This window comes from Physella acuta, unplaced genomic scaffold, assembly GCF_028476545.2.
Source record: "Physella acuta isolate Inbredline_101_S28 unplaced genomic scaffold, ASM2847654v3 ptg000903l, whole genome shotgun sequence".
Taxonomy (NCBI): domain Eukaryota; kingdom Metazoa; phylum Mollusca; class Gastropoda; family Physidae; genus Physella; species Physella acuta.
In genome coordinates this window covers 121,383-146,996 of record NW_026732420.1, presented here as the reverse complement: position 1 = coordinate 146,996, position 25,614 = coordinate 121,383, and the positions used below count along the sequence as shown (strand labels likewise).

The 25,614-nt window shown below is 40.0% G+C and overlaps 1 protein-coding gene across 1 annotated transcript in view; it reads right to left on the bottom strand.

Moving 5' to 3' along the window:
* LOC131953057 (high affinity cGMP-specific 3',5'-cyclic phosphodiesterase 9A) overlaps nucleotides 1-22,229 on the bottom strand; it is a 167,052-nt gene extending 144,823 nt beyond the window's left edge. The window contains exon 1 of the mRNA XM_059316072.1: nucleotides 22,058-22,229. The gene's annotated coding sequence lies outside the window, so the exon portion shown is untranslated. The remainder of the gene's footprint in view (nucleotides 1-22,057) is intronic.
* Between the last annotated feature and the right edge of the window lie 3,385 nt (nucleotides 22,230-25,614).

Sequence of the window (25,614 nt, the reverse complement as noted above, 5' to 3'; positions counted from 1 at the left end):
CTAACTTAATTAGGTCAGGAACCCTAATTAGAACTACGCAGACGCAGGTATGTCCTAGAAATAGCTCAAGGTTTTCTTGTTAATAATCAGCGCTCTATCGCTAAACCACTCCATCCCCCAACAGTGGCTTAAATAAACGAAAATCTATATGTATAATTCTCTTCTGTGAGACGCTAGAAAACAAGCTGTATGCGCGCTCCCTACCACCCCACCCCTACATGGTCTGGTGAACTGTGGTTCACGCTAAATGTTTACAATCGTAGAGCCGGGTTTAGTGACGACTATTAGGGGCAGATAATTTAGTTGTGAAACGATTTTAAACTTAGGGGAGGTAACTAAGAGGAAGCTGCTTTCACGGGGGGGGGGGGGAGGGCGGGTGTAGGGTAGGGGTTGGGGGAAAGGAGGGTGGGGGTAGTATCGTCCTTAAGGACCTACTGATAGTGTTTTAAAGCAAATATTTTCAGTGGCAGCATTGGTACTGTCGAATTCACAAATTATGAATTGCTGAAAAGTAGAAAATAAAACAACTAAATAGCGGCGTATGATATGCCGCGGGTCGGCTCGTACACATTAATGTGACTAGTAAAATATAATTATGTGATTTACTCGGTATCTTTAAAAACTACACAAAAAAAGAAATTAATGTATGTATCTATAACGTTTAAATATTTAAGCAATATGATATATAATTTCGCAATAATACATGATAACATTACGGGCATGTGGCGAAACAATATAAGTGAACTAGATAGACTAGGATCATAGGTGTATTGAAACAATATGAGTGAACTAGATAGGATCATAGCTAGAGTAGATTGTGTGGATGGACGATGTTAATTATTAATAAACAAGATGGAAGCCAGTTTTAATATTCGATATGAAAGCAAAAATGTACAATAGTTTGTAGCGCCAAGGGAAGAAACTCTAAACTCTTGTGTGGGTGATATCGAATAAGACAATGCACATCATCCAAATATATGTTAGGGAATAAAGTTCATAAAGAAATTGTTGGTGATTAAGGGATTAAGCCTTAGGTGTTTTTTTTAGATGAAATATAAAGAAAAGGTTAATTCAAACAATGCAGTTGTAGGGTTTGATCTTTTTAAATTGATGGCGTGTTATTTTGGGGATAAGATCCCCCTGTCCAACTTTTAACCAAGTACATTTTGTTTAACGAATCTGATTAACCTCCCAAATACATTTTACATAACAAATCTAATCTTTCTAACCAAATATATTTTATATAGCGAATCTGATCTTTCTAATCAAACAAATTGTATTTTACAAATCTGATCTTTCTAACCAAATACATTTTATACAACAAATGTAATCTTTCTGACCATATGAATTTTGTATAACGAATCTGATCTTCCTAACTAAACATATTTTATATAACGAATGTGATCTTTCTAATCAAATAAATTGCATATAACGAATATGATCTTTCTGTCCAAATACATTTCATATAATGAAACTGATCTTTCTAACCAATTATTTTTATTTAACAAAACTGAACTTTCAAACAAAAAATAATAATATAACGAATCTAATTTTTCTGATCCCATACATGTTATATTTATCTTGCGATCTTTTGAACACGTAGCTGTACACGTTTTCGAGATGAAAAAAAAAATTCATTAAAAATTGACCAGTTACAATAGACAAAAAAATTAAATAATTGACGAATCTCGTGACTTCTTTAAATAGCTCTAAACTTTTTGAGACAGCACTCCCAGGGTTAAAAGCACTCTCAAACTAAACAATTTGCCGATAGTTGGATGTTTTTCTAGTGTTCTCTAACTAAACAATTTGCCGATAGTTTGATGTTTTTCTAGACAGTACGCCCAGGGTTAAAAGCACTCTCAAACTAAACAATTTGCCGATAGTTGGATGTTTTTCTAGTGTTCTCTAACTAAAGTATGCAGTTTTAGTTCTATTTGAAAGGAGATGTGCTATGTTGTAGTCATTGTTAATGAAATAGCAGTATATACATTGTGTTATTTCATCGATAAATGTAGACAGAAAAGTTACAGAAAAGGTAGTATACATAGACAGCTTTCGAGTTTTAAAAAAAAGACACCTGTTATATGTTGTATAGTACCTTTACAATTTTTCTCGAAATTTGTTTTCTTTTTAAAATAATAATAATAATAATAAATTTAAAAAAACAAAACAAAAAACAACAACAAACAAACGAGAAAAAGAAAGATTAAATCACACAACCATTTATCAAGCTCGTTTTAGAATTCATCAAACAGAAATAGACCCCCCCCCCCAGTTCATTCTTTATGTGAAAACAGAATCGAATTTCCAATTTCCTTTTATTGCTAGTGATTGTTCCCGACACCGCGAGAATTTTCACCATGTTATGTCTGAAAACATTATAAAAACATTCTCTGAAGTTTGACAAGTTGGACGATACTAGCCTCACCCGCTACATAGACCCTAGATTCTAGATCTCTTTGCTACACCCGTAGATCTCTTTGCTACAGCCTTAGATCTTTGTTGTCTCACCCCTAGATCTTTGTTGTCTCACCTCTAGATCTTTGTTGTCTCACCCCTAGATCTTTGTTGTCTCACCTCTAGATCTTTGTTGTCTCACCCCTAGATCTTTGTTGTCTCACCTCTAGATCTTTGTTGTCTCACCCCTAGATCTTTCGTGTCTCACCCCTAGATCTTTGTTGTCTCACCCCTGGATCTTTGTTGTCTCACCTCTAGATCTTTCGTGTCTCACCCCTAGATATTTCTTGTCTCACCCCTAGATATTTCTTGTCTCACCCCTAGATCTTTCTTGTCTCACCCCTAGATCTTTTTTGTCTCACCCCTAGATCTTTCTTGTCTCACCACTAGATCTTTTTTGTCTCACCCCTAGATCTTTCTTGTCTCACCCCTAGATCTTTGTTGCCTTGCCCCATATCTTTTGTCGCTTCACCCCTAGATATTTTTTGCCTCACCACTAGATCTTTTGTCTCACCCCTAGATCTTTTTGTCTCACCACTAGATATTTCTTGTCTCACCACTAGATATTTCTTGTCTCACCCCTAGATATTTCTTGTCTCACCCCTAGATATTTCGTGTCTCACCACTAGATATTTCTTGTCTCACCCTTAGATATTTCTTGTCTCACCCCTAGATATTTCTTTTCTCACCCCTAGATATTTCTTGTCTTACCCCTAGATCTTTGTTGTCTCGCCCCGTATCTTGTGTAACCCCACCCCTAGCTGTATTCTTGCCCCTAGATTGTGTATTACCTCTCCATTAGAACTTCTATTTTCACACCCAAAGATTATATGTTTCCTCAACCCCCGCCCCCCATCATTTATCACCTCACCCATCCCTCATTTTAGCCCCGCCTGGATCATTTGTTGCCCCCACCCCCAGCACCCCGTTGCCCCCACCCCCAGACACCATGCCAGCATCCATGTCCATTTAATCCAATCTGCTCTCTCGGACGGCGGGGCGACTGTAATTTTAGCTCATCTTCTGCACGTGATTAAACCGTCCATTTTTTGTAGGGGGACACACGTTCATCAACACGTGAATATCAATAAAACGGGGGGGGGGGGGCGTAAATTGTGGTAGGGTCGTAAAGGGTGGTAATATGGGGCGTAAATGGTGGTCGTGGTGTAAAGAGATGATAGTCAAGGATATAAAAACGGCGAATAACAGGTTGACACATATACTTAATTGCTTTGAAGGGATTCCCTTCCAACATTAGAAAATAAAGAACAAAGAAGAAGAAAGCATATAAAGGGGTGGTAAAGCAAGGACGGAAAGGGGCGATAATCTGGGGCGTAAAGGGGCCATAATCTGGGGCGTAAATGGTGAATATCAAGGGCGTAAAGGGTGAATTCAAGGGCGTAAAGTGGTGGTAGTCTTATCTATCACCAGATGTAAAGCCTTCATTCGTACAATTCGATTAATCCAGCTAACTCTCACTATCCACTACACTGTCATTGATGTACTAAATTTTTCACAATAACGTTACGCCAGCTCCCAACAGTAAAAGAAAAAAACAATCAAAGAATGTGAAACCATGTCTAGCTAAAGTGCACAAGGCATAATACACCGCCGTATAATTTTAATCAAGCTACAGGAATTGTTATCATACGCCCAGGCCATCAAATCCAGAAGCCGTTTTATAAATTTTAGATCGCAGTCTCGTTTTGAATTCTTGGATTTATTAAAACTTTAATAGGTTTTCCAGTAATTGTGTGGGCGATATATGATTAGGGTATAGAATTTTTTAAAGAGATTAATTGATCTGGTTTATTATATAACGTGGAGCATGAATATTTAATGTAAGAACACAAGGGGTTTAGAGGAGGAGAGATGTGGAGGGGTGGGGCGGTAGGGTGGTATATGAAGGTGATGGTAGGTTGGTAGATGAAGGTGATGGTAGGGTGGTATTTGAGGGTGATGGTAGGGTGGTATTTGAGGGTGATGGTAGGGTGGTATATTAAGGTGATGGTAGGATGGTAGGGTGGTATATGAGGGTGATGGTAGGGTGGTATTGAAAGTGATAGTAGGGTGGTATATGAAGGTGATGGTAGGATGGTATAGGAGGGTGATGGTAGGATGGTAGGGTGGTATACGAAAGTTGGGTGGGGTTGTCGAGTGGCGATACCTCACACGTTACGATGTGTTTGTGACGTGTTTCAATGACGTGTACTAGTGATGTATGCTAGTGACGTATTCTAGTGACGTGTCCTACGCCAGAGGACGAAACCTTCACTCCCGTGCTGGCAGCGACAGGAAGTGCCGGACAACACAAAGTTAAGAGCCAACAGAGACGTTTCAAATGTCAGCTGGCCAATGACAACACGTGATGCCACATAGGTCACGTGACGACAAATGTCACTCTGTGATGAATGACACAGAGCCGCCACAACAATCAATGGCCTCAATTTAAAAGGGTTCCGCCTGTTGTTTCCACATTCTCTGATGACTCCTCTAATGCCTCTAATGACTCTTCTAATGACTCCTCTAGTGACTCCTCTAATGACTCCTCTGATGACTCCTCTAATGCCTCTAATGACTCTTCTAATGACTCCTCTAATGCCTCTAATGACTCCTCTGATGACTCCTCTAATGCCTCTAATGACTCTTCTAATGACTCCTCTAATGCCTCTAATAACTCCTCTAATGACTCCTCTGATGACTCCTCTAATGACTCCTCTAATGACTCCTCTAGTGACTCCTCTAGTGACTCCTTTACTCTTCTTCCCAGCCCGCATTCCCAGCAGAAACATCGCGGTCGAGCAATAGAGCCGTTCTCCGTTCCGCAGGTTCGAATCTTTCTCCACTCGGCTTGAGAGAGCAAACGCTGACTAAGCAATTGACTGACCCAAGAAAACTACCCTATATATGAGTGCACTCTATTTCTTACATTTCTACCAAATGTTATGCTCCGCACTTTAGTTTTAATATCTATGCTTTGGGAAAAATAGACTCCTTTTTTCAATTTTATATAAACTGTTAAAGGGACCCATTTCACCCTCAAAAGGCGGTCACCCCAAGTTAACGAACAAAAAACAGCCCCGAATCACGTACTTTCACCACATCAAGTAAATGCTAATAATCCGATGTTGTGTGTCTGGTGTCAAAACTTTTGTTTGTAAGCCTGTAATTGATTTTCCACTCCCCCCCCCCAACTCACCCCCCCCCCCCCCCCCCAATGTTTTTCTACCTGTCAAATGTTTAAACGAGATCTGGAGCTGGGGTATTCCACACGACACGTCCGGCACCTTTAAACGTAGGTGTCTTTTCCAGGTGAGAAGTGGGGGCGGGGGAGCGGGGAGCAGCTGGGTGGGGGGGGGGGATGGTGGTATGTCTCTTAGAGTCAGCGACAATACCTGCTATTAAACATTTGGTATATTAGGTAAGGATTAAGATTATGTAATGAAATCTGAAGTTACGTTACAAATCGGATACATAAGTTAATACTCGCACCTTGAAGGGGTGGGGAGGGGAGGGGAGGTGTTTGTTTCTGCCTAAAGAAATGTTTTACTATGTCGTGTAAAGTGGAGGTAGGTTGATACAGAACTACAGATATGGGGCCAATTCATATGAAGATTTATGGCCAAGTCATATGAAGGTATGTGGCCAAGTTATATGAAGGTATGTGGCCAAGTTATATGAAGGTATGTGGCCAAGTCATATGAAGGTATATGGCCAAGTCATATGAAGGTATGTGACCAAGTCATATGAAGGTATGCGGCCAAGTCATATGAAGATATGTGGTCAAGTCATATGAAGATATGTGGTCAAGTCATATGAAGGTATATGGCCAAGTCATATGAAGGTATGTGGCCAAGACATATGAAGGTATGTGGCCAAGTTATATGAAGGTATGTGGCCAAGTCATATGAAGATTTATGGCCAAGTCCTATCAAGGTATGATGCCACTATACAGTACACCATTGTAGAATCTGGCAACATTTCTATACATAATGCCAGATACCCATCTTTGCACATAGACTGCAATTCAAACCAGATTAAGCCCAATGACTTTAAACAGCCTTGTCTTCCATACCTAGCCATCTTAAAGTCCCTAATTGTGTATGAAGATGGAGCCCACTGTGGGTCGGGCCGCTGACCCAAAGATTCCAATTATGGCTAAGCCAGGACTAGAGCCAGAGAGAGGAAGCTCCTCCGTCTAATCAGCTTTGGTGGGGGGGAGGGCTTGAGGGTAGCGTCGGAGGCTACACACATCTGACCTACAGTTGGGCTACACACATCTGTAGTGGGGCTACACACATCTGTAGTTGGGCTACACACATCTGTAGTGGGGCTACACACATCTGTAGTGGGGCTACACACATCTGTAGTGGGGCTACACACATCTGTAGTGGGGCTACACACATCTGTAGTGGGGCTACACACATCTGTAGTGGGGCTACACACATCTGTAGTGGGGCTACACACATCTGTAGTGGGGCTACACACATATGTTGTGGGGCTACACACATATGTTGTGGGGCTACACACATATGTTGTGGGGCTACACACATCTGACCTGCCGTAGGGCTACAACCATCTGACCTGGTTAGTTAGTGTTAGAAACTGGCCAGCTAAGTTAAGGATTGTGGATCAAAAATTAAAAAAGAAAAACATTTCTGATCAGGTCCCAAAATCAATGACACACTATAGTTTCTGTTTTTAATCTCGGGGACTACACCACACTTCCGGTTTACGATATGACGTCAAATACTACATCACACTTCCTGTTTACTCTAGAATGCATTATAATAATTTAATACTTCCTTTTTGTAGCAGAATGTATAACAACACACTTCCGGTTTACGATAAGGCTACATACTACAACACACATCCGGTTCGTTATACAAATAGTAAATATTAAATATTACAAAATAAATTATGTTGTGTTATAAGTTTTTGGCCAAGATATTATGAGCCCATTTAATAAGCTGTACCTTTATAAATATGATAGGCTTGCTCGAAGCAGTCCCCTCAACCTTTCAATTTATTTTTCCAACCCATTTTGGCGCCCCCTAAGGTCGGCGCCCGGGGGACATATATCCCCCTTGCCCCCCCCCCCCCCCCTTCGCTACGCTACTGACCTGTAACTAACAACAAAAGCCCACAAAAAGTCAACATCTAACAACAAAAGCCCACAACACCGTCCACCCCGAACACCAAAAGCCCACAATATCATCAACCTCTAACAACAAAAGCCCACATTTTCGTGAACCTTTAACCAACAACAAAATCCCACAAAAAAGTCAACATCTAACAACAAAAGCCTACAAAAAGTCAACATCTAACAACAAAAGCCCACATTATGATGAACCTGTATCTGTAACTAAACCCACCTCCCACTCTTAGCTTAACGTGACGTATGTTCTGACCTTAAATCAGATCCTTATATCACGTGATCAGGACACCAACAAGGAATTCAATTATTAAAATGAAATAAAAAAAAGATATCCTTTAACGATAGCTTTAGGGGGAATCTACACAAAAATCGCAAATTAATTCATTTCTGTCCCCTAAAAAAAAAGCTTAATTTAATTGCTTTATTTTTTTATCATTTAAAAAAAAATATTTTATCTAGGCGTGTGTGTGGTTGCACTCATCAATTATCGAAATTTAAAAAAAAAATATAAATTACTTTTCTTCATAAAATACCATAACTTCCCTCTTCATTCCTCCCCTCCCCACCACCCCACCAACTGTCCACCAATGCCCTACCATAAATACCCTCCTTTTACCCCACAACTGAACGTGAGAAGAGAGAGAAAGAGAGAGAGAGAGACGAGGAGAGGAGAGGAGAGAGAAAAGAATGCGATTATACACACAGCCCACCTATCTTTTGTAAACTAAAACCCTCATTGATTTTCTTATCAAGTACAAGCCAGGCCGTGTAACAGAAATTGATAGTTCACTGTACGGATCCCTGTACGGCGACATGGTGGGATATCTTCATTAGACAAACATTGGACTTGCTAGACCGCACGTCTTGAGTTCGAATCCTGGCGGGAAGTACCCAGGTACGGCGTGGTGGAATGGTAGAGTTTACGACTGCTATCCTGTAAGTCTCCAGTTCGTGTCTGTAGGACTCTTCCCTGAGTCCGCCAATCTTTGATGGGTACTTGACTTAGTTTAATAAACGTAAAGGCGGCTGGGCATAGTGCTGACCACACCATCCTTTGACATACTGTGTCAAGAAACAGATTAACTCTTCTTCACCTGCTCTATGGATCGTTAGGGAACACAAGAGGAGCTTTATTTTCAACTACAAGTACCCGAGACCACCCAGCCCTGTAGCGTACCCAGCACTGTTCGTCAATACAACCGTGGTTAGGGATCGCTCTCGTCAAACAATACGATCAAAGTCCAAGAGAATAGTCACACGTTAACTCTACTTCACCTGTTATACTGTGCATGTTTGCTAACCCAAAAGCCTCCAGTTCGGATCCCCGGGGCTTCTCAGCTGGGGACAGCAACCCGTCTAGGAGAGACAACCCCAAAATCAAACAACTGCTGTCTTGTAGTTTGTTCATGTAAGGACAAATGCTATAGACGCAATCCAGAAAGAAAAACAGACTGAAGTCGATGTAAACGGGCAATACTACGCATAACATGTTTGCACATAATGTTATGGGAAGTTCTTTCCTATATTACAAGTAAAAACAAAGAACAAGACTACCTCAAATCTCACTTTTTTTTTTTTTAAATTTTCATCCCACGAGAAAAATATGTTCCCGCTTGCCTATCAAATTTTCTATTTCCCTCCCTTAACAAATCGAGTCACCTCCCCTGGCTGGCAAACAGACGCGGTTATCCTCCTTGCCTTATCATCGCTCGTCCCTTATCGCAATCCCGAATTGACAAAAGCTATTTTGTAGATAATTTATTGCTTCATTCGATCTAATTCTATTGGCCGATCTGTGCACGCAAATCTGGAGACATCAAGCCGCTTCGATCTGTTTTTTTAGCACATGCGCAATACATGTCCGGGGTAGCCATTCACTAGCAAGTAGCACATACACTATGGAGGTAGCACTAGCCTAATAAAGACACCATACAGGTAGCACTCTCCTGACACAGATACAAGATATGTGTCATTTTCCTAAGCCAGACGTTACAATATATTAAGTCCTTGCCTACGACATACACTATCACTTGCCTAATGCCTAAAGCGCAATTCAAAAGTTATATATATATATATATATATATATATATATATATATATATATATATATATATATATATATATATATATATATATATATATGTATATATAATTATATATATATATATATATATATATATATATATATATATATATATATATACATATATATATATACATATATATATACATATATATATATATACATATATATATAGGCCCCTACATATATATTGCTTGAACTAAATAATACAGACATCTAGGCAGTCCTTGCCTATACCAACTGATACAAATAGCTATGCAGTCCTTGTCTGTACTAAATTTCACCTGTATCTAGGCAGCCGTTGCCTTAACCAAACGATACAGGTATCTAGGCTGCTCTTCCCTGAATCAAACGATCCAGGTATCTGTGACCTAACCGGCAGATCCCACACAGAATCCCCCTCGCTATTGCGTCACACATAATGGGATGTAACTCCTGTCACTTAACTAGCCAGGCGACCAGGTGATCGATCAAGGTCGTTGCAAGATTAAGGTCGCTGGTCAGGGCAGGCAATCACATCAAGGCATGTCTGAGTTCTCTGCTGGTTGAGAGCACACCACTAACGATGTGCCGTGAGCATCAACTTATCTTGTAAACAGCGGGGTAGAATTAATTAAAAAAAACAGATTCTCGTTTAGGGTTAGCGGTCGATTTAAGTCTAGTATTAATACGCAGTTCAAAGTTTCTTCCAAAGCCCCTCCCCCCCCCCCCCCCCCCGAAGAAAGTCTACCGCCACTCCGAAAGAAATGGAATTTATATAGAAAATATATACGTTTAACAGTGCCCCCCCCCCCCCCAAGAAAATGTCAAACACCCCCCCCCCCCCCCCTCGGAGAAAAAAGTCTGGAAGAAACACGGATGCATTTAGGAGTGCGGTTAGGTTGTTGATAAAAGAAAACAAAAAAGCCGTTACATTTTCTGAATATTTTACATTCGCTGTTTATGTTTAAATGAATCGAATTTACATGTATTAACATACTATTTTAAAAAGGTGTGTGTAGCGTATTTAAGGGGGGGGGGAATAATTAGACTAATTATATATTAACCCTTAAATGCATGACTTTTTAATAATGATTGAAAAAAATATTTTTATATTGTTTTGGTGGGTATATGAAGAGTATAGTCAAGTAAAAAAATATTTTTAGTTTAAACATGTTCTTTAATTAAAATCCGAAATGTTGCATGTCTGCAACATTATGTAGTAAGGTGATACTTTTTAAGACAGTTGTTGGTCTTGTTACAACAAAGATATATGTTGCACTTGTGGCAAACTGTTTGAGCTTGATGTGAATTTGCACCTGTCATTGCACTATTCCACGAGACTTAGTGTCCACACAGGTCCAGGAGATCCAGGGTCCACACTGGTCCAGGGTCCACACTGGTCAAGGATATCCAGGGTCCACACTGGTCCAGGATATCTAGGGTCCACACTGGTCTTGTAGATCCAGGGTCCACACTGGTCCAGGATATCTAGGGTCCACACTGGTCCAGGATATCTAGGGTCCACACTGGTCCAGGAGATCCAGGGTCCACACTGGTCCAGGATATCTAGGGTCCACACTGGTCCAGGATATCTAGGGTCCACACTGGTCCAGGAGATCCAGGGTCCACACTGGTCCAGGATATCTAGGGTCCACACTGGTCCAGGATATCTAGGGTCCACACTGGTCCGGGATATCCAGGGTCCACACTGGTCAAGGATATATAGGGTCCACACTGGTCCAGGATATCTAGGGTCCACACTGGTCCAGGATATCTAGGGTCCACACTGGTCCACGATATCTAGGGTCCACACTGGTCCATAATATCTAGGGTCCACACTGGTCCATAATATCTAGGGTCCACACTGGTCCAGGATATCTAGGGTCCACACTGGTCCAGGATATCTAGGGTCCACACTGGTCCAGGATATCTAGGGTCCACACTGGTCCAGGATATCTAGGGTCCACACTGGTCCAGGATATCTAGGGTCCACACTGGTCCAGGATATCTAGGGTCCACACTGGTCCAGGATATCTAGGGTCCACACTGGTCCAGGATATCTAGGGTCCACACTGGTCCAGGATATCTAGGGTCCACACTGGTCCAGGATATCTAGGGTTTACACTGGTCCAGGATATCTAGGGTCCACATTGGTCCAGGATATCTAGGGTCCACACTGGTCCAGAATATCTAGGGTCCACACTGGTCCTGGAGATTCAGGGTCCACACTGGTCCATAATATCTAGGGACCACACTGGTCCAGGATATCTAGGGTCCACACTGGTCCAGGAGATCCAGGAAGATACTCTGGATCACCAAGAGCATCTACTTCATATTATTCTTCACCTTGATTCACATTGATTTCTTAATGATTATGCTGAAACTAGAAGAAAAACAAGGTACTATATAATAACCAATGCTGATGTATAAAGTAAAAAAATAGTGCAAAAGTAGGCCAATTTGCATAACGTTGCAGCACTGCAACCTACGTTTTGTGAAGATTTTAAAATAAATTATGATTTGATTTTCAAAACATTACATACAATATGTAATACATACCTTAGGTTGTCAGAAACATATTTTTGGAAATTCCAAAACCAGTTTATTTGACTTTGAGGAACTTTGAAACGCCAACCAAAAATGCTGATATAAAAAACCTTGTGATCATGCACAAATTTGAGATCGGCTTGGCGGTAAAACAAATCTAGGTCACTTAGACATGCGCAAGCTGTAGGTTAACATTGTAGCAGTCAAACAACGTGATGCACAGAATAAAACATGTTGAGGCTAATATTTTATGGGAAGGTAACTGGTATGTTGCAGATTTGTACCGGTATGCATTTAAGGGTTAAAAAGCTGCGTTGTTTAGCAGACGACTGTCAGTATGGCGGCGTGGTATTCTATTACAATGACGTACGCTGCGGATTAATCTCGTAACTGTGCGCCACGGTAAAAAACACCACCCCTAGGAAATCTAGGTCGGCTTTGCTCTCTTAACCCAGATAAACGATGTGTATCTTTTAACCCTAACCCACTCCTAATCCTTACATGCAAAACCAGTTATTTTATTTCAATGGTAAGGCTAATACAGTGTTTATATGTTTGTTAAAAGCAGATATTCATTGAAGTTAAATAACAAACCTGCAGTCAGTGATGCACCAAATAAGCCGGCGCCCCGTGGATATTAAAAAAACTTCTTATAAATGTAAATGTTATTTAGGATGTATGTTATAAATTTAAACCCTTAAGGTTTACAGAAAATAAATTGATATTAAAGCGCGCTATGTATACAATCAGCAACTAAATTGTGCATGTAGTTGGAACAGGAAAATATAATGACACAAACTACTTACATTTTCTTTTCTTTTATTTGTGTGTGTGTGTGTGTGTGTGTCGGTTTATACTCTTTTAAAGTTCTTTTCCTTTTTTTTACAATATATAAAATAGATCACACATATTTCTTAAATATTAGTAAGTAAAAAACCAAATTTCAAAGAGCGTCAAGTGTTTTCAAGGGCTAGTTTATTTACTAATGCGACTAGGCGGGGGGGGGGGGGGGGGGGGGGGGGGCTGCCACCTCAGGGCCCCTGGGGGCCTTTGTCCACCTTGGTTACATGGTTGTTTACGCCACTGCCTGACAGACAGAACAACTACAAGCATGAAATAACATAACACTACAGACAGACAGAACAACTACAAGCATGAAATAACATAACACTACAGACAGACAGAACAACTACAAGCATGAAATAACATAACACTACAGACAGACAGAACAACTACAAGCATGAAATAACACTACAGACAGACAGACAGACAGAAGAACTACAAGCATGAAATAACATAACACTACAGACAGACAGAAGAACTACAAGCATGAAATAACATAACACTACAGACAGACAGAACAACTACAAGCATGAAATAACATAACACTACAGACAGAACAACTACAAGCATGAAATAACATAACACTTCAGACAGACAGAACAACTACAAGCATGAAATAACATAACACTACAGACAGACAGAACAACTACAAGCATGAAATAACATAACACTACAGACAGACAGAACAACTACAAGCATGAAATAACATAACACTACAGACAGACAGAACAACTACAAGCATGAAATAACACTACAGACAGACAGACAGACAGAAGAACTACAAGCATGAAATAACATAACACTACAGACAGACAGAACAACTACAAGCATGAAATAACATAACACTACAGACAGACAGAACAACTACAAGCATGAAATAACACTACAGACAGACAGACAGACAGAACAACTACAAGCATGAAATAACATAACACTACAGACAGAACAACTACAAGCATGAAATAACATAACACTTCAGACAGACAGAACAACTACAAGCATGAAATAACATAACACTTCAGACAGACAGAACAACTACAAGCATGAAATAACATAACACTACAGACAGACAGAACAACTACAAGCATGAAATAACATAACACTAGAGACAGACATAAACTCTACACGTTTGAAATAAAACATCTCAGACTGTGTGCAGATCTATAAACCGTTTTTCCACATCCGATGGCTCAAGTGGACTTAACACTACTGACAGACACACACACAACACGTACCTCTACAATCGCTGACTTGACCGTTTTATCCAGTAACATGCGCACTCTAGACACCACCCCACGAGTGAAATTTACATCACGGGTGGGGGAAAATGTTACATCATAGTAAACTCTTGAATACGTTTTATGTAACAAAGTTACACCACCTCCCCAATACCTTCCCCAAACACAAGCAACAACAACAACAAAAAAAAGTAAAACGCGGCTGGATATATAGGTCAAATGTACAGGTGGCTCAGGTGGCTGTTTCCGTGACCTTGACCTCCCACAGTATGACCTTGCCTAGGTGCATGGTTTATTTTTTTTAGTTTTTGATTAATTATGACCCGCTGTGAAAAAGTAAAGCGATGAGTAGTTACGTAACAGAGGGCATCGATGGATTTCCGATAACCAATCACGGACAACACGTAGCTGATGGTGAAGACGCGCAGGATACATCTGGCAATTGGTGGTAGGTACCACTGACCACTGGTCATTGGTTTTCCGATCAACTGACTATTAAGTATACGAACCTCGGTAGCGATATGATGTTATTTCGCTCCGTTGAACGAACAAAAATTTTGTTATAAGAACCAAAATATCGTCGAACGATCCCAAATTTCGTTGGACGAACCAAAAGTTCGTTGAACGAAACAAAGCACTAATTATGACCTGGAGTTTAAAAACGAACAACATTGAAATAAGACCTGTCGTAAAAAAAGGGGGGTAAGCAATGTTTGTGATTGTGTGAAATACGCACACTGCGAGTGGGAGTGTGTCAGATTGATCGATGTGTAATACATATTGTGCGATACTCGGTAATACATATTGTGCGATACTCGGTAATACATATTGTGCGATACTCGGTAATACATATTGTGCGATACTCGGTAATACATATTGTGCGATACTCGGTAATACATATTGTGCGATACTCGGTAATACATATTGTGCGATACTCGGTAATACATATTGTGCGATACTCGGTAATACATATTGTGCGATACTCGGTAATACATATTGTGCGATACTCGGTAATACATATTGTGCGATACTCGGTAATACATATTGTGCGATACTCGGTAATACATATTGTGCGATACTCGGTAATACATATTGTGCGATACTCGGTAATACATATTGTGCGATACTCGGTAATACATATTGTGCGATACTCGGTAATACATATTGTGCGATACTCGGTAATACATATTGTGCGATACTCGGTAATACATATTGTGCGATACTCGGTAATACATATTGTGCGATACTCGGTAATACATATTGTGCGATACTCGGTAATACATATTGTGCGATACTCGGTAATACATATTGTGCGGTACTCGGGACGCTACTACATTCTGGATCGGACAACAATCAACAGAGCTGGGAACAATCAACAGAGCTGGGAACAATGTTCCCACTAAGCTGCGCGACTGCGCGGCCGCGCAGTAGTTTTGACCCAGCCGCGCAGTCCTTTTGTAAAATACATATCCTTGTATAAGACTTTGATAACACCGCTCACACAAAATACACGTTACACACTAACTTTTTCCCCTTAGATTCTTAGATGGAACATTGGCTGGGACTATGTTAGGTTTGACTTAGCAACACGTTACCAATATGGCGGCTCACTACCCCCATACAGCTGGTCGGTACAGCTAGTCAATAGTTTACATGGCCAGTGATTATATTTGGTGTCTGGCTTCTTCTTCTTCGTGGTTCTTATTTGTAATGTTGGACGGGATTTGTTCCAACACAATTAAGTATTACGTGTCAACCTGTTATGCGCCATATAGGCCGTTGAATCCAATTCAGCATGCTTTTCAGCCTAGATATTCTTCAATAGCAAGATCAAACTAATGAACAAACTACAAGTTGTTCGATTTTGGAGTTGTCTCTCCTAGATGGGTTGCTGTCCCAAGCTATCGAACTCGGGAATTTTCTGTATAGCAACCATGAGGGTTTGCCAACCCTCCCACGCTGGGCGATATTGTTTACAGTCGGGCGATTCTATGTAGAAACGATACCTTTTATGGGTTATAACTCGATACTATGTATGATTAGACGATACTGTCAATCGATGCGATATGAGGACCGATACGATACCCTAAGGTGTTAAAATGTACAGACAGTTCACACCTGCATAAAGTGACCCACTTCAATCGAAGTGTGACCCCCCTCAACCCACTTTAACCCAAGTGTGACCCCCCTCAACCCACTTCAAACTAAACCAATTTTAAATATCAATCATGTCTACCCCAACACTTAAATACAGCAACGATTGACTTGAATGTCTTCAATACTTAACCACAAGATAGCTCCAAGTTTTTAAAAAAAGAAATGTCAATAAATATCTCGGACAAAAGCCACCGACGGTGGAATTTTTTGTCATTTTAATTAAACGAGTTTTTCATTGACCAAGGGAAGATAATCCGCGCTAACCTGCGCACAAAACTGGCGCTGGAATTCGATCCACGAAAGCTATTTCTGGGTTACTGGTTTTATTCTTTGGTTTAATCGTCTGACAAATAAAGCGCGTGTGGGGTGGAAGGAACACGAGCGATCCATAAGGTGTCTCTTTAATTATCGAACTTAATTGGCCAGCTGGATTACCTCTGTATGTCATTAAAGCCATGTAAATAGAAGGTAACGTATTTAATGCTACAACGTGACTGTCGGTTTATTGTTAACGTTAACGTAGAGGGTTAGCGCTCATCTATTCATTCATTGAAATTTTTTTAAAAGTCCATTGTTAGGTTCGCTCGGGAATCCGATATTAAGAATACAGATTTGATCGATGTCTGTTACTTAATTTAGCTGATCAATTTGAAATTTCATTTCAATATACATTCGTATAAGAGTTCGATCGAGTCAATAGAAAGAAGAGAGAGAATAAATTATTTGAACAGTATTTATGAAGTTTGTAAAGATGTTATATTTAACACAGTTGGTGCTTTAATACCGGGAAGATTTAGGGGGGCGGGGGGAATTTTTGGAGAAAAAATTACAAAATATGGATTTTTAAATCATTGCTTGTTTCGTTTTATTATGTTGTACACTGTAGACGAAAAATTATAACATTAATAATAACATTAATGACTATAAAATTTATGACTCGATATCACAACATATTTTTTTGGAACAGTAACAAAATATTTGAAAAAAACATAAATGTAGTGGCGTAGCGAGGTCGGGTGTCACCCGGTGCGGCACTTAATGGTGTCACCCCCCAGAGGCATAGCGACCCTTCCCGGGGACAAACGTTCAAATTTTCGATTTTGCACCCCCCCCCCCCGCAAACTCAAACTTTCGATTTGCACCCCCCCCCTCAAACTTACGATTTGCACCCCCCCCCTCAAACTTTCGATTTGCACCCCCCTCAAGTTTTTCACTATATATTTTGCTATTTTTTTTTTGCCTTGGTGTCACCCCCTAAATGGTGTCACCGGTGCGGTCCGCACCCCCCCTCGCTACGCCTCTGCATTAATGCATTACTGGAAGTGTATAATTTTATAATATAACAACACACACACTTATATTTACATTCACTCACCCACACACAAGCACACACACACACACATATATATATATATATATATATATATATATATATATATATATATATATATATATATATATATATATATATATATATATATATATATATACGTGTGTGTGATATGTGCAAATGTACGTATGAGGATGTCTGCACGTTTATGTGTATGTACGCTCTATGTGTAGGCATATGTGCCCTGTATAACCACGAGCTACTGGTGTCACGTACTACAGATCACCAGAGCCCACATGAGTGCAGAGCGTGGAGACCGGAGCTATAAACACCCCCCCCCCCCCCCCCCCGCCCACGACATCCCTGCCCCAGCCAGCGAGTAACCGGGTCAGTGCACACATCTACCGCCATCAGACGCGGGGGTCACGGGACAGTTGGTGAACGGAAGGAGGACATGACGCAATATTTGGTGGGGACGTACCGAGATACACATGCTGTCGCCAGTGGCGTCACTAGGGGGTGTTGGGGGGCTCCCAAAATTTGGTGGGGATGTACCGAGATACACATGCTGTCGCCAGTGGCGTCACTAGGGGGTGTTGGGGGGCTCCCAAAATTTGGTAGGGACGTACCGACGAGTTCTATATGCTGTCGCCAGTGGTGTCACTAAGGGGTGGGGAGAGTTAGTACTGGGCTACAGTCATATTAATATGTACATATTTACGTGTTTAGTTTGGGGCTTTATAATTTGTAATTAAAATAAAAATCTGTACCAGCTTAACAAAAGAAAATGTTAATACGTATTTTTTTCCTTGGGACACAATTTCTGATAGTAGATGGTTAGGTCACAGAGAGGTGGATTTGTGGCTAAATTCTGTAACTCGATTTCGGCCCATTTTCACCACAGAAATTTTCAAATACATTTGTTTCTGATGACGACGCAAAAATATTTGATTGTCAATCCGATTGGCTTATTATATTTGTCTTTTTAATTTTTATTTGAGAAATTATTATGTTCAATAATAAATGGGGCGATAACAAGATTAATCAGTAGCGATAATAATTCAGGCGAGTGAGCTGTTTATATAATTTATAACCAATCCCGGACTCCAACATGGGGCAGATATCTGTGTTCCTGATCGAGCGTTATAGTTAATATTTTTAGTCGTTGGTGGTGAGGGGGGGGGGGGGTCGGCTTAATTTAAATAATCCAAATCAAAAAATCAAAAATGGTATTAATTGTTTTTACATCTTAAATATCGATACACTCTTATATCTTAACAATAAATAAAACAAGTAAAAACACAACAAAATATGCTTTTTTAAAATGCACATAAAATATGTTTCGACACGAAGGCTTATTGTTTTAATTACTGTTACCTATCTATAAACTAAATAGGAAACAGTACGCAAGGACTCATGTGCAGGAAAAAAACAACTATAATTCTCACTAGACATTAACATTTAATAATACTATATAGATTCTACATAAATATGGGTAAGTTATGATGTGATGTGTTGCTACTATTGTGAATACTCTTAGAGAATTAGTTAAAAAAAGTGCTTTAAGTAAAACAGAACACCCCCTCCCAATTACGTCAAGAAGTTCCTACGTTTACACCTCCCTCCGCTTCCCCCCCCCCCCCCCCCACCCACAAACTAACCACAGCTCGAACTATAATTAACCTCTATATGTCTATATTTCTATTTTTAAATCATCCCCTTTTTTTACGTTACGTCACATTTTCTACATTCCTTACCCCCCTCCCTCCTCTTGATATAGGCTCCACGATAAAATAAGTCACATAGCACTTCTCTCTACGACACTATGGGCATGACCTAATTTATGCCCCCCTCGTCTTCAATAAATTAATAATTGTCAACAAGAGAAAGGCCAAATAAGGAATACTTGAGACTCACAGTATAGAGTAGAAAACTATTTCTTAAAGCCATGATATATTTTTAGCCAGGTTAAGTTTAAATCAGAATAAAAATTTGACGACAGGGTGACGGCTCTATATAATATATAAATAAATTTAATGACACCAGGGTGTGTGTGTGGGGGGGGGGATCTCGACACTTGCCCTCAACATATTGTAACAGCGTGTTCACTTGTGGTCGAGCCCATGCTCCAGTGTGTGTATACCGGTGTAGTGGCCCAGTGCGGGGCGGTTCAACGCCTAGATTCACTAGGTGAAACAGGCTACCGTTAGAGGGCTTGTAAGTCTCGGTCTCTCTCGCTTTAAAATTTGAAGTCTCGTTAGCCAGGGAGAGATATACATTATCGAGCTAAAATAATTGTTGTGAACGTGATTCCCATTGATAACCAAAAAATAAAAACATGGCGGTTTTTTGGTTTCTATGCCTCGTTTCAAGATTTACAAATACCAAGAGTACCCAAAATTCAACAATTATAAGCATTTTACTAATAATACAATCAAACGTATTCATCTTTTTACCGATGTAATTAAAATATTCACATTTTATTTGATAAACACAAGCTGTTAAGTACGTAAACGAGCGTGGTGACCTACTTACAAGCCCTATGGGAACACTGAATCGGTCTTAAAAGCACCCCTCCTACTTAATATTTACAAGGGCCCTGGACTAATATGTATGTATAGGGGCCTTAAGCTATTATGTAGAAGCCGCCTAAATATAATTACAACTCCCCACTGAATGTGTATAACTGATCCCTATTGAATCTATGTAAGACTTTTCTACAATAAATAAAAGAGAAGCAAAAATTGTAAAAACAAAAATGCGTGACGTCACATATGTCGTGGGAAGGGGGGGGGCAGGTAGTAGAAGACACCCCCTACTTACAACACGGGATGACAACCGACGGAGTGGTCTAGCGGTAGAACACTCGCTTACTACCCTGAAAGTCTGGCGTTCGAAACCCGGGCTCCAGACCCCTGATGGAACTGCACGCACGTCTAAAACAGGATATGCCTCGCACCTGCCTGTCGTGTATATAGTCTGGTACCATGGGTAAGATACATGCTCGATTGTTAACTTTGTTCCCATCAGCCTAACAAATGCTTAAAAGCTTGAGCCGGCATTGTTCTTTAATCTATAGCCACCCGTCTAGTAAATCACTACATAGATGTACCTAGGAACAGTATACTTCTTATTCTGATGTTAGATTATTTTAACAAACGTTAAAAAAAACGAAGTTGTCTATTCTTTTACTTTCAAGTAAAAAGACAATCATGATTTGAATAGCTCGGGATTTAATTTAATACATCATTTCAAATAAGGCTTTACTGTTGACCGATTTAATAAAAAAATATATATTTAAAAAGCCGCTATAAATATGGTATTATTATTCTTTGTAGTTAATTGAATACTAGCAATTAAAACTTTAAAATTATAGAGGCTTAGGGTAATTGTTATAGGGCTATTACTACAAGGCATAAAGACAGGCCTATATAGCTAATAATTACAGTAACAGGAAGATAATCCTGAATGTAAAGCTAATGACGCGTAGCCTTCGCATTCAATCACAAAGTCAATCGTAAATTAATTAATCCGTTAATTAACTCAGCCGCGCCACTCAATAAAACCCATCATTTCTGTCTCGATCAGCCCCCGGGGGTGGGGGGGCTTCACAGCCGACACCGTAGCCTTATGGTGTCGGGCGGCGTACCCAGCGTGGCCTTGTGTATCAGTTGGTCCCACCCCCACCCACCCCACCCCATTAACACACCTACAGGTGTACTGTCCCCGCTACGGCGACAATACCTTAAGCATTTCCTTACATGACAATAATAGCATGCTGCTCGCTGTCCCGGTATTTAGATAACGCTGTTCTCATCGATTAGCCATACCCTGGTATTCGTGATATTGGTATCGCGGTAAGCGATACTTCCAAATTAAAAATAAGGGTTAGGGTTACGTTAAGGTTAAGACTAGACTTCTAGAGTTAAAGTTAAATATTATAACGTGGATAAGTCAGTTTTATACGATTTAGTATTATGCATTACCTGTATGATTATATTACCTAAAAAGTATATTGAATTGTATATTTAAAAAATATATTGTTATAAGATACACTAATGCGTGTAAGCTAATTGATAAATAGAGTGGTTAAATAAATACCCAAATTGCTACTAGATCTACTAGATCTTATATGAACAATTAGATTATTTTCATTGTAGGCCTACCACATTTTGCAAAATGAATTTGTTTTTATTTCTAATAATTAATTAAATTTTTTTTAAACTTTCAATAAGAAGAGTGAAAATCAAAAGACTTACAGAAATTCTTGAACAAAAATAATCACAAGCACTGTCGTTAGTATCCTAGGAATGCTAGAACCAACTCCAGAAATCTATTGAGAAAAAAAAAACTATATTCCCCTGGTTGAAAACCTCCCCTCACTTCTGCTACTCGGTCACAACACGAACACACCACCGCCCGCCACCCTTCGTCCACGGCGCGCGCGAGAAGGGGTGGTGAAAGGGGAGAGAACTACGCACGACTCGGTAGAGCTCGGTGGAAAAATAACAAGGCGAGGTCAGGCGAGGGAAGTCGGTTCACGCGGCGCGCGAGACACGTTTTTTTTTTCAAACAGTTCGCGCTAAACGACGTCGCTGCTAAAGGGGAGGTGGGGGGGGGGTAACTTTTTATACCTATGGAATTGACTCGGTGGTATATTAATTTAAACGCTTGGGGGTGTCAATTACGTAATTATCTGATTTAAATACAGCTACCTTTGCAAAATTATGTATCAACATATTACGTATTCGTATTAATACGCAACCTAAAAATAAATATAGCTAGGTCTTACCTATGCAATGGACTTGTTAGTATATTAATTTAACCGCTTGGGGGGGGGGGGGGGAGGAATTGGACTCAATTACGTAATTATCTATCCGATTTAAATACACCTACCTCGCAAAATTATGTATCAAGATATTACTTATTCAAGTGGACCCTAAAAAGAAATATAACTAGGTCGTACCTATGGAATTGACTCGGTGGGGGGGGGGGGGGTGACTCAATTACGTAATTTTCTATCTGATTTGAATACAGCTGCCTTTGCTAAATTATGTAACACGATATTATATCATTAATATGCCCCCTAAAAATAAATACAACTAGGCCCTCCATGTATTTTGATTTGTTTACATCTGACGTTAAATACGAAGCAATCTTACTAGTATTCTAAGCAAATGAACATGTGTAGAAGCTACCTTCGAATCGAGGAAATGGGTCATGAACTAAAAAATAACACCAACAGCTGAAAACAGTCGTAAATTATTTTTTAAGGCTGATCGGGTTTCGTTCCCGCGTTAAACTTTTATTTTACCTGGGATTTTTCTTCTTTTATCGTCGGAACATTTTGTCGTCATTGAAACATTTTGTCGTCTGTAAGCTGGAACATTTTGTCGTCATTGGAACATTTTGTCGTCATTGAAACATTTTGTCGTCATTGAAACATTTTGTCGTCTGTAAGCTGGAACATTTTGTCGTCATTGGAACATTTTGTCGTCATTGGAACATTTTGTCGTCATTGGAACATTTTGTCGTCATTGGAACATTTTGTCGTCATTGGAACATTTTGTCGTCTGTAAGCTGGAACATTTTGTCGTCTGTATGTTGGAACATTCAAATGACGTCATGACGTCAATACAGTCCTTTACTTGTGGTACAGGGGCGTACTAAGGGTCGTCCATAAACGAAGTCACAACGGTGGGGGCGGGGGGGGGGGTGGACTTTTGTGACAATGGATGACGAGGGGGTTAGAATATGTGACAGCTTTGCATTTTAAAAAGCAAATGCAGAAAATGAATTTGAGCAGTTATTTCGCGTTTTTATTTTCTCGTATATACAAAGTATAGAGAAAGTCTTGTAATCGTGCAAAAAAAAAAATCGAGATTTTTGCAAAACATAGTTTTGCAATCTTGTCCGTATATCTGTGTGTGTGTGTGTGTATGTGTCTGTGTGTGTGTAAACACGATAACTTGAGTACCGTTACAACTAGGTTGATGAAATTTCATATATAAGTATTTTATCAAAATCGTAGATCCGTTTCAACTTTTGAGCGATTTCCGATAACCGGAAGTGGTACTTTTTCTACTTTGAATTTTTCAAAAGCCTATAACTTGAGTACTATTTCAGATAGATAATTGAAATTTCACATGTAAGTAAAAGATCTATGTCTCTACCTTCTATCAAATTTTGAGTAATTTCCGTTGACCGGAAGTAGTAATTTACGCTATTTCCGATTTCTCAAAAAAACTAATGTAAATTCATAAAGTACTAATAATATTGCGCACATTTTATTTGGCGTTCACTTGGTGTGCATTTCTTTTGCCACGAGATTTTATTCTATTTTAAAAAGTTAAAGTAGGCCTATGTAAAAAAGATTAAAAATCATGTCTATATCCCGAGTTCCCATCCCCTGTTGTTTTATATAAGAATATTCTAGAAAGGTTAAAGGAGATCACTCCCGTTTTTTTTTTTAGACTGTAACAGAAAGCTATCAATGTAGACCTCCTCAATGTTGATCGAACTCATTGAATAATTCAGAAAGGAAAAAGCTACTTATAAAAAATAAAATTTGACATTTTGAGGGAGGGTGTCTTAAAAAACCTGCTGATGTTTACGGATTACACCCGAACCCCCCCCCCCCCCCCCGACCCCCGTCACATCCCATAATTTCTGTTTTAGATAGTGCTCATCTTGAAGATGACCGGCTTTCTCGTCCTAACAGGATCGTATCGAACATTCTTTTTTTGCGGTATCGCTGTTAGGGTTAAGGTCAGTGTTAGGACAGTGAGATCAGCATACAGTGCGTTTATTAGGGCTATGGTTAGGGTTAGGACAGTGAGATCAGCATACAGTGCGTTTATTAGGGCTATGGTTAGGGTTAGGACAGTGAGATCAGCATACAGTGCGTTTATTAGGGCTATGGTTAGGGTTAGGACAGTGAGATCAGCATACAGTGCGTTTATTAGGGCTATGGTTAGGGTTAGGACAGTGAGATCAGCATACAGTGCGTTTATTAGGGCTGTGGTTAGGGTTAGGACAGTGAGATCAGCATACAGTGCGTTTATTAGGGCTATGGTTAGGGTTAGGACAGTGAGATCAGCATACAGTGCGTTTATTAGGGCTATGGTTAGGGTTAGGACAGTGAGATCAGCATACAGTGCGTTTATTAGGGCTATGGTTAGGGTTAGGACAGTGAGATCAGCATACAGTGCGTTTATTAGGGCTATGGTTAGGGTTAGGACAGTGAGATCAGCATACAGTGCGTTTATTAGGGCTATGGTTAGGGTTAGGACAGTGAGATCAGCATACAGTGCGTTTATTAGGGCTATGGTTAGGGTTAGGACAGTGAGATCAGCATACAGTGCGTTTATTAGGGCTATGGTTAGGGTTAGGACAGTGAGATCAGCATACAGTGCGTTTATTAGGGCTATGGTTAGGGTTAGGACAGTGAGATCAGCATACAGTGCGTTTATTAGGGCTATGGTTAGGGTTAGGACAGTGAGATCAGCATACAGTGCGTCTGTTAGATTTAGGGTTAGCTGTGAGTTAGTGCCAGCTGTATCAGGAACCAGAGCCGCTGGAAGATAACTTTGTTTATAGACGGGAGCCCTAATGATGTCTGCAGGCAACCAGAGGTGGATGGACAGGGGTGGGGGTGGATATACGTGGGGGGGGGGGGGGGGACGGATGTACGTAGGAGGGGGGGGGAGTGAAAGCTGATTTTGTATGGGGAGTTGAGAACGGCATTTATTGAATCTACCTTTCTACCGGCAAGTTTCATGTATGATGACAGCGTAGACAACAAGACAATGGTCAT